This window comes from Balaenoptera borealis (genome assembly GCF_965194805.1).
Source record: "Balaenoptera borealis genome assembly, chromosome: 4".
In the NCBI taxonomy this organism is placed as follows: Eukaryota; Metazoa; Chordata; class Mammalia; order Artiodactyla; family Balaenopteridae; genus Balaenoptera; species Balaenoptera borealis.
The window spans coordinates 135140728-135152661 of NC_138861.1; positions in this window are offsets into that span (position 1 = coordinate 135140728).

Sequence of the window (11934 nt, forward strand, 5' to 3'; positions counted from 1 at the left end):
ACCAATCTCTAGAACTTGTTCATCTTGCAAAACTGAAACTCTATACCCATTAAACAACAACTTTCCATTACTTCTCTCCCAGCCCCTTGAAACCACAATTCTACTTTCTGTTTCTATGAATTAGACTACTTTAGACACCTCATGTAAGTGGAATAAAACAGTATTTGTCTTTTTGAGGCTGCCTGTTTCACTTAGCATAATGTTCTTTGAAGTTCATCCATGGTGTATCATGTGTCACAATTTCCTTCATTTTTAAGGCTGAATAATATTTCATTGTATGTATATACCACATTTTGTTTATCTATTTTTCCTTTGATGGACACTTGGGCTGCTTTGACCTTTTGGCTATTGTGAATAATACTGTTATGGACATGCATGTACAAATATCTCTGCAACATCCTGCTTTCAGGTCTTTTGGTTGTATACCCAGGGGTTGCTGGATCATATGGTAATTGTCTTTTTAATATTTTGAGGAACTGCCATGCTTTTTTTCATAGTGACTGCGCCATTTTACATTCTACCAACAGTACACAAGGGTTCCTTCCAATTTTTCCACATCCTCACAAACAGTTGTTATTTTCTGTTTTTTGGATAGTAGCCATCCTGATGGGTGTAAGGTTCTACTTCACTTTTTAAATGTTGTATAATATTTCTTAAATGATTATATCATGGCTTATTTAGCAGTTCTACCTTTGACAAACATTATAATTATTGTTGCATTCAATAAACACTGAAATAAGACTTTTGTAAATATATCTTTGCGTGTTACCACAATTTTATCTTAATTGAATACATTTTTATAAGTGGAATATCTGTCTAAATGTAAATGCATTCTCATTTAGACAAATTGAAAATGGAATTTTTATAACTATTTCTAATTATCTTTTTGGAATATTTACAGAAAGAGCAAAATATTTTCTTGTGTCTCCTTATCCCTACACAAACACTGTAGACAAAATGCCCTCTAAAAGCGCTCAGTGGGTTTACACTCTCAGCAAGAGCACAGAAGGGCAGCTGTCTTCCCTAATAATTTTCCGTGTTGAGTGTGATCATCTGTCTCAACTCTGCTGGCATGGTGGAGGAATACTTCATCATTTTCATTTCCTTACCTTTAATGTGGCTCAAGATTAAACATCTTGTATATAGTTACTAACCATTTGTTTTTTTCTTCTTCTGTGAACTAAACTAGTCATATTTTTGGCCCAATTTTTATTGTGATTCTGTATCTTTTTACTGATTCACAGAAAATCCTTGCAAATTAAATAAACGATTTCAATTTTTGTCATACTAGTCTCAAGTACTATTTTTGTATTTGGGTACGATTTGCCAATTTCATTGATCTTTATCAAAGAATCAGCTTTTGGTTGATGTCTGTATTCCTTCCTATTTTCAGTTTCAATGATTTGTGCTCTAATTTTTATCATTTCCCTACTTAGGCTTGCTTTAGGCTTACATTGCTCTTCTGACTCTAAGGTCTAAGGTGGAATCTCTGGTTAGTGATCTTCGACCTTTCTTATTTTCATATTTACATATATATATATTTATATTTTTTCATATGTACATATATTTAAATTTTCCTCTAAACACTGTTTTTTTTTTTCTGAACCTCACAACTCACAAGTTTTGATCTTATGTTTTCATTCCCCCTTCCTCACTTTTTCTACTTCATCTGGACAGAAGATTTGGGCCAAAGAGTTCAGTTATTCATCCTTGGATAAGCCACCCTTCTTGATTTACTAGGAGTGTGACCATCCTTATTTTCAAATTGAAGTTTAAAATAACTATATGAAAAAAAATTGTCATCATGATTAGACAAATATAGCGTTGTTCACACAGAAATGTCACCATGTCTATCTCATCTTCCACTACAATCTCAGTGCCTAACAAAGTGACTGACATTCAATAAATATTTGTTGAATGAAAAAAAAGAAATGCCACTAATAAATAATGATTGTTAGTTTCTCTAATTTCTAAATTTCTCTTTCTAGAAAATCAATTAAAATGTTGGTCTTCAAAAACCTTTGTACCTTCAATGAAATATTACTTAAGAATAAGTTTTTCTAAAGTTAATTATTTTATGGAATTTCATAAATCACCTTAGGAAAGTGAGAATTGGTGTTTAAGTATTCTTTCTCCACCTTATACACTTCTAAATTAACTTCATACCACTTATTCAACTTAGAGTTTATTCAAAAAATGAAATGTTTTTAGAAAAAAATTAAGAAATGTTCAGTCAGCATAGCACACATGTGCAGAAAATCCCCTGAAATACACTAGATCAACCAAGATAACTACATTAAAGAAGGTAGTGTTACCTGGGGGAAGTGGAGAGCATCCATCTAGCACCACTTTTGAGAAGCAGTTACCATAACAACATAAGACGTACCAAATTGGAGAAGTATACCTAGAGTTAACAGACCATTTCATTCCTGGAGATCTGTGTATATTATGTTGAATTTAATTAGAGCTCTTTTGGTAGATTCTTCTAAGAATCCTTATAAGAAAAGTATGTGGTTAGAGAGAAGGCAGGTGTTTGGAGAAGTGAGGATTATAACTTTCCAAAGGTCTGTGTTATCAATGTGTTATAGACATGGTGTTAAGTGTGAAGGAGTGGTCATAGGATTTTAAAGGTCTTATCCTTGATCCGTACTGAGCTTCTAAAAGAATAATGTCCAGGATGAAGATCTGGGACAAGAAACAAATTGATAATTTAGAAATATCTTAAATTTTGATGATGAAATTAACCTACTCAGAGATAATTTTATGATTTTCACCAAACAAAGTTAGTCACAAATAGCATAGGTTTTATCTACCACATTAGCTGGCTCATTCCAAAGTAGCAGAATAGGCCAAAACCTAAAAGATTCTCTCTGGAAACCCCAAAAAGCTTTATCTGAGATGATCCCTAGTGCAGAGATTTTCACTGTTTTGAAGGTGACACATATGGCAGAAACTTTCTCAAAATGCCTCTACCCCTGATTCGAAGCCCCCACCTTAAATCCCTCAGGCAGCTTATTGACTGACATATTAGAGAACACAACAATTTCAAATCGAAGTTAAATAATACTATTCAGTCAAAATTCATTAAGATGCTTAGGAATTAAGGAGATTCAAGCCCCATTATCTTGGATTTGATAACAGATTTGAACAGAATTTTCCCAATTGAAATGTAAGTGACAAAAAAGAAAAACTAATACAAGCTAAGACAAAAATTGTTCATCAAGAAAATTAGAAAAAAATGATAAGTAAATGATATATTTTAGACACCCCTTTGGTAAAAAATAATATTTGTTCTAGAGACTAAAACTTTGATTCACATGTTTTTAGTGTCAAATAAGAAACACTTTAACGAGACACCAAAATAAGATTCAATGGAACTGTCAGAGCAAAGTAAATGAATTAAAGTGAAAAACACACCATCACATAATCAAAACCTAATAAGAACATCTGATCAGCCATAGAATCCAGTCTTAAGAAAGAACTTAAAATGCTATAGAAGCAGAAGAATAAAGGAGAGAAGTCCGAGAACAGTAGGTGTGATGGTTAGTTTTATGTGTCAACTCAGGTTATAATACCCAGTTGTTTGATTAAACACTAATCTAGGTGTTGTTATGAAGGTGTTTTGTAGATGTAGTTAATTAACAACTACAATCATCTGACTTTAAGTAGAGGAGATTATCCTTCTCCTTGATGTGGTGGACCTCATCCAATCAGTTGAAGGTATTAAGAGCAAACAGGTTTCCCTGAAGAAAAATTCTGCCTCAAGTTTGTAGCATCAAAAAGTCTACAAACAATAAATGCTGGGGAGGGTGTGGAGAAAAGGGAATCCTCCTATACTCTTGGTAGGAATGTAAATTGATACAACCATTATAGAGAACAGTATGGAGGTTCCTTAAAAAACTAGAAATAGAACTACCATATGATCCAGCAATTCCACTCCTGGGCATATATCCAGAGAAAACCATAATTTGAAAAGATACATGCACCCCAGTGTTCATTGCAGAACTATTTACAATAGCCAAAGGAATGGATAAAGAAGATGTGGTACATATACACAATAGAATATTACTAAACCATAAGAAAATGAAATAATGCCATTTGCAGCAACATGGATGGACCTAGAGATTATCATACTAAGTGAAGTAAATCAGACAGAGAAAGACAAGTATCATATTATATCACTTATACGTGGATTCTAAAAAAATGATACAAATGAAGTTATTTACAAAACAGAAACAGACTCATAGACTTCAAAAATAAAATTATGGTTACCAAAGAGGAAAGGTGGGGGGAGGGATAAATTAGGAGTTTGAGATTAACATATACACACTGCTATATATAAAATAATCAACAGGGACCTACTGTATAGCACAGGGAACTCTACTCAATATTCTGTAATAACCTATATGGGAAAAGAATCTGAAAAAGAATGGATATATGTATATGTATAACTGAATCACTTTGCTGTACACCTGAACCTAACACAACATTGTAAATCAACTATACCCTAATATAAAATAAAAATTAAATTTAAAAAGATGGTAGCATCATTCCTACCAGAGTTTTCAACATGCCAGTCTGTCCTATGGATTTGTGACTTGCCAGCCACCACAATCCTGTAAGCCAATTCCTTGAAATAAATCTCTCTCCTTGATAGATAGATAGATAGATAGATAGATAGATAGATAGATAGATAGATACATACATACATACATACATACATACATACATACATAGAGAGACAGACATCCTACTGGTTCTGTTTTTCTGGAAAACCCTGACTGATATAGTAGGTACAAAAGACAGACACTAAACAAAGACCCAGAATATTTATTAGCAAATCTGAAAAAAATATGTATCCAGAGATGCAATAAATATACTTTTTCCTAAATTGAAGGAATATATGTATTTCAGACTAATATATCTTACTTTGTGTCAGGAAAACTTAATGAGAGGCAATCAATTTAGTCATATCATCATCCAGTTAGTTATTCATCTATAGGTTTAAAGAGTGTTTTAAGTGTCCTGGCAGACTAATTGCATCTTCTACAAAGAACAGAAAATAAGGATGATCACAGCCCTTTTAACAACATGAGGTGCCAGAGGAAATGAGCCAACGTGTAGAGTTTTGATGAAGAAAATGATATAAAACAAGGATTCTTAAACCATTCAAGTTATTTTTTTCCACTTAAGTAGAAATATATGATCATGTAAGAAAAAAAAGGAAATGCATTACTCATACGTCTTTCCTAAACCATGAAATTAGAGAAAAATCTATATTTCAATGTCTGAGCGAATCCTTGTCCTTGTGTAAAACTTCTAAAAACAACTTGTTTCTGCTAGAAAGTAACTTTAAGAAGCCCTAGATTATAGATGAAAAACAGAAAATATGGAGATAAAGATTGATAGCTTTTATCATTTCAGATAAATGTTAATTTAAAAATTAAATTAACAAATTCCAAGAAAGCCTAAAATAATTAATTGGTAAAAAAATCAAGTGGAAAAAGTGGCAAACATTTTAATCAGAAAACAGGCAAAATATATAAATGGATATTTCACAAGAAGAAATACAAATGAACTACACATAAAATAACCTGTTTAAAACAAAAAATTCCAAGGAAATGGTCATATAAATTTCTTTTGCCTATAAAATTAAAAACTATGTAATTTTTGCCAACTTCAGTGTTATCTAGGCTGTGAGGTAACAGGAGATGTCTTTGAATCAATAGGAGTATAAGCAGATGCAGACTGTTTTAAATCCCTTTTTGCGGTATATATTTGTTCTCTAAGTTTAAAAAGTAAACACTTTTTGCCTTAGCATTTACAATATTAGAAATGTATGCCATGGTAGATAATTGCATAAATTTGCAAAGAATCATGTCCATAGCTGTTTTTTATGGTGCTAAAACAGTGAAAAGTTATAAATATCAGTTGTTAATTGGTTAAATAAATTATAATGCATTCATAGATCAGAACATAATGCAGGCATTATTACTATGATGGATACATATATCTGTTTATGGACATAACTACAAATATGAAGTTGAAAAATAAAAAAGTTTACAAAGCAGCATCTTAAAAAAAATGCCCAAAAATATGTATAAAGTACAGAGATAACTAGAATAATGGTCATCTATCTTTCTTCTGTATAATTTTTATATTGCTTGTATTTTCTCTAATGCATATGTATACTTTTTATGATGAAAAAGATTTTATTTAAAGAAACCTTGTAAACATTGTTGGAGAAGGGATTACTTTGATGGTTTAGATAAGAGAATTACATAGAAATTGTATTTCATAATATAAAATATGTTTTCTTCTCCTCTCCCCTCCCCTCTCCTCCCCTTCCCTTTTCTTTTCTTTTTTCTCTTCTTTTCTTTTCTTTTTTCTTTTCTAGCTCTATTAACCACAAATCAGATCTCTTTTTCTATGAGTTTGTTTCTCTTTTGACATATAATTGACCTACAACACTATGTTAGTTCCTGGTACATAACATAGGGATTTGATATTTCTGTACATTACAAAATGATCACCACAATAAATCTAGTTACCATCTGTCACCATACAAAGATATTACATTGTTATTGACTATATGTGTTTTTTAAACCTAGTCTTGATGTAAGATTCTATTAAATAGTAAAGCATTAAGAAGGAACTGCAGGAAACTATAACCTAACATCACATTTTAGATGTTTAATCTTATTGTAATTACAATGATGTTAATAAAGAATTCTAAATTTTAATGAAAAAATCTCCCAAAATGCTTCCCCCCAAAATCTGAAATGATGAAGGGCAATGATATAGAACTAGTAGAAAATATATGAATACTGACAAAACAAAAGCTAATGTTTTAAGTTAATGAGATAATATTCTAGAAAGCAAAAAAATATAACCCAAGAAGACATCATTTTGGCTTTGTGTTTAGTAATTAATTTTACAGGAAGCCCATTGCTATTATTTGGTCCATCTTTTTGATAAAAGATTCAAATTACATGAAGGCCATATTGTGACATTAAGATTTAGTATATCTGCTGAGATTGCTATTCTTACCTCTCATTATCTATCAATTTATATTCATCAAAGCACAATGTTAAAAAAGAGTCAGCCTGGAATATAATTAAAGAGGCAAAATTTATTTAATTTTATCACATGCTTATTGGGAGAATAAAAATGTTAATTCCAAGTCACAAAAGCTAAAAATTTTCCAGTATATTCAAGAGCGAGGAACAAAATAGACATGAATTTTCTAGTTCCAGAAGTCCAATTACTGTGAAGCAGGGATGATTCACCTGACTCATCACACTACGCTTGAAATATCACTCAAAATTATTCTTTTGTTACATACTAACATCTCGATAAAATGCATTGAGTAATAAAAATAATTTATACAACATTTACCTGGCCTAGTGCTTGTAAAGTCTCAATCTTTTCACTCATATTTTCAGTAATCTCCTAGTTAACTTAATATCTCTCAGAGGACAACCTTTTTTAATGTTTTGTAGGTTGATGAGGAGGGGTGTCTGACTGTTACCCACATAAACCACCAACACCAAGTTGTTAGGACCAAGAACTGTGGCCCACCCATATTAGCCCCATAAAGACCCATAGCATTTTAGCCCAACTAGATCCTGATATTCCATCTGGATCAGCCATTATTTAAGTGTGTCTATCAGCAGACCTCTCCCAACAAATTAAGTAAGTTAAGTAATTCAAAGTCAAATGTGATGTACCTTCCCCCCCACCCCCTAATTTATAGGCTCCTTAAGGACAAAAAGAAAGGTGGAAGCAAGTGGTTGGGTTGAACTGGTTTAGTGAGTGTGAAAGTGGTCTCTTGCAGAGCAGGGGGTCAGACAGTAGTCTGGAATCTATGCTTTAACCGTAAAGCAGCCATTTCACTGAGCCTCGGGGGTCACTTTATAGGTGTTCTATAAACATTTTATAGCTATTCTCTGGCTGTTCCTTTTTTATAACTGCCCATCTTATCCCTTCTGGGGATGCTGACCCAGCATGGGATGAAGTAATAGCCAGTTTTGAAGATCAGAATGGATTGCTTTCTTCACCCACTCACCTTTCACCTACTGTTTAATGACCACCCAACTATTCCCAGCACAACAAAGAGAAATCAGCAGAAGTAGCTCTGAAAAGACAAACTAAAAGTTTAGACCTGAAGGTCTCACTACTGTCATTCTGTGAATAAATGGTCCATTCCACTGTGCTTTCTTGAATACTGTCAGGGTTATATTTAATTCAGAAAAAATGCAAGTGAATCTGATATAGGAAGAATGATGGGAAGGTACAAAGACTCGGTAAGGCTTCCTCCCTTGTCATTCTAAGAGATAAGTAAAATTCTGGGTTTTTTTTAATGAAGTATAGTTGATTTAAGTAAAATTCTTTGCATAGCACTCTCCTAACTGTTAAGGAAAAATTCAGTGCCCAAACAAAATTTTGAGATTATGTGTCTAATCAATCTATGTTATGGAGGGAAAAACTAATAAACTTATAGGCTTTTCTTAAAATATCATAGAATATTTGGTTTCTTTCAAGTCTAGTTCTGATGTATGTTAAATTTCACTGAAAATACAGAAATACTGTGGATAAAAATGCACAATAATAAGTGATATTTTGGTTATTGTAATGGGTAGTCATTTTTTAATTTTTATTTTATATTGGAGTATACTTGATTTACAATGTTATGTTAGTTTCAGGTGTACAGCAAAGTGATTCAGTTATACTTATACATATATCTATTATTTTTCAGATTTTCCCATGTAGGTTATTACAGAGTATTGAGTAGAGTTACCTGTGCTATACAGTAGGTGCTTGTTGATTATTTTATATATAGTAGTGTGTATGTTAATCCCAACCTCTGTTATCCCTCCCCACCCCCCAGCTTTCCCCTTTGGTAACCATAAGTTTGTTTTGAAGTCTATGGGTCTGTTTCTGTTTTGTACATAAGTTCATTTGTATCACTTTTTTTTTTTTTTAATGGTTAGTCATATGTGTCAACCTGACTATGCTATAGTACCAAGTTATTTAATTAAACATTAATCTAGATGTTTCTGTGAAGGCATTTTGTAAAAGTCCATAGTAAATTGACTTTAACTAAAGGAGATTACCCTTAATAATGTAGGTGGGTCTCATTCAATCAGATGAAAGCCCCAAGAGCAAAAACTATATATCCAAGGAAAGAAAGTCTACCTTTAACACTTCAGCATCAAAACCACCTGAGTTTCCAGCCTGTTGGGCTGGCCTGCAGGTTTCAGATTTGTCATACCTACAACTACATGAGTCAGTTTCTTAAAAGAGATCTCTTTATGTCTGTCTGTCTGTCTGTCTGTCTATCTATCTATCTATCTATCTATCTATCTATCTATCTATCATCTAATAATATTGGTTTTGTTTCTCTGAAGAAGCCTAACTGATGCAGATGCAATTATTAAATTTTAAATTTATCAAAAGGTATAAATAAATTTATCTTAGGAAATGCAAAGTACATATAGAGAAAATTCTAAGGAATCAGCATACAGATATTAGAGTTAACGTGAGTTCAGCAAGAATGCAGGGTACAAGATCAGCATAGAAAAATCAATTGTATTCTATCTACTAGCAATGATCAATTTGAAAATGAAATTAAGAAAACAATTTCACTTATAACTGTATTGCAAGTAATAAAATACATAAATTTAACAAAAGAAGTATAAAACTTTTACAATGAAATAAATTTAACAAAAGGAATAAATTTAACAAAAGAAGTGTAAAACTTTTATATTGAAAACTATAAGATATTGTTGGAAGAAAGTGAAGAAGACCAAACTAATGATAATAATGATTGATATCTCATGTTCATGAATAGGAATTTAATACTGCTTAGGTGCCAATACTTCCCAAGTGACTTGTAGATTCAAGCAATCCTTATCAAAATTCTGGCTGGTTTATTCATAGAATTTATCATCTGATCCTGAAATTCATATGGAAATTCAAGGAGCCCAAAATAACAATCTTGAAAAACAGAATAAAGTTGGAAGAGTCACACTTCTCAATTTCAAAACTTAACATAAATCTACAATAATCAAAATATTATGGTCCCATCAAAAAAAAAAAAAAAAAAGGTTAATATGTGAGGTGATAGATATGTTAAATAACTCAATGGGGGAAATTCACAAAGTATATGTACATCAAATCATCATGTTGTATAGTATAAATATTTTACAATTGTATTTGTCAATTATATCTCAATAAAGCTAAAAAAAGAGATTAAGGTATTAGCAAAAATTTTTAAAAGACATTGTCATACTGGTTTAAGGATAGACACATAGGTCAATGGAAAAAATTGAGAGTCTAGAAATCAACTCTTGTATTATGGTCAGCTAATTTTTAATAAAAGTGCCAGGAATTCAATAAGGAAAGAACAGCCTTTTAACAATGGGTGCTGGAGGACATGCTCTTACTCTCTCTTTCCAAAACACCGGAATCACAACTAACTGCTGAACAATCATCAACAGGAAGACACTGGAACTCACGAAAAAAGATACCCCACATCCAAAGACAAAGGAGAAGCCACATTGAGACGGTAGGAGGGGTGCAATCATAGTAAAATCAAATCCCATAACTGCTGGGTGGGTGACTCACAAACTGGAGAACACTTATACCACAGAAGTCCACCCACTGGAGTGAAGGTTCTGAGCCACACATCAGGCTTCCCAACCTGGGGGTCTGGCAACAGGTGGAGGAATTCCTAGAGAATCAGACTTTGAAGACTAGTGGGATTTGATTGCCGGACTTTGGCAGGACTGGGGGAAACAGAGACACCACTCTTGGAGGGCACACACAAAGTGGTGTACATATCGGGACCCAGGGGAAGGAGCAGTGACTCCATAGGACGCTGAACCAGACCTATCTACTAGTGTTGGAGGGTATCCTGCAGTGGCGGGGGGCAGCTGTGGCTCACGAAGGGACAAGGACACCAGCAGCACAAGTTCTGGGAAGTACTCCTTGGTGTGAGCCCTCCCAGAGTCCTCCATTAGCCCCACCAAAGAGCCTGGGTAGGCTCCAGTGTTGGATCACCTCATGCCAAACAACCAACAGGGAGGGAACCCAGCCCCACCCATACAAGCCTACCTCAAGAAACAAGAAAAATCTCAAATAAACAATCTAACGTTACACCTAAAGGAACCAGAGAAAGAAGAACAAACAAAACCCAAAGTTAGCAGAAGGAAAGAAATCATAAAGATCAGAGCAGAAGTAAATGAAATAGAAACAAAGAAAACAATAGCAAAGATCAATAAAACAAAAAGGTGGTTCTTTGAGAAGATAAACAAAATTGATAAGCCATTAGCCAGACTCATCAAGAAAAAGAGGGAGAGGACTTAAATCAATAAAATTTGAAATGAAAAATGAGAAGTTACAACAGACACTGCAGAAATACAAAGCATCCTAAGAGACTACTATAAGCAACTTTATGCCAATAAAATGGACAACCTGGAAGAAATGAACAAATTCTTAGAAAGGTATAACCTTCCAAGACGGAACCAGGAAGAAATAGAAAATATGAACAGACAAATCACAAGTAATAAAATTGAAACTGTGATTAAAAATCTTCCAGCAAACCAAAGTCCAGGACCAGATGGCTTCACAGGTGAATTCTATCAAACATTTAGAGAAGAGGTAACACCCATCCTTTTCAAACTCTTCCAAAAAATTGCAGAGGAAGGAGAACTCCCAAACTCGTTCTATGAGGCCACCATCATCCTGATACCAAAACAAGACAAAGATATCACAAAAAAAGAAAATTATAGACCAGTATCACTGATAAATATAGATGCAAAAATCCTCAACAAAATACTAGCAAACAGAATCCAACAACACATTAAAAGGATCATACACCATGATCAAGTGGGATTTATCCCAGGGATGCAAGGATTCTTCAATATATGC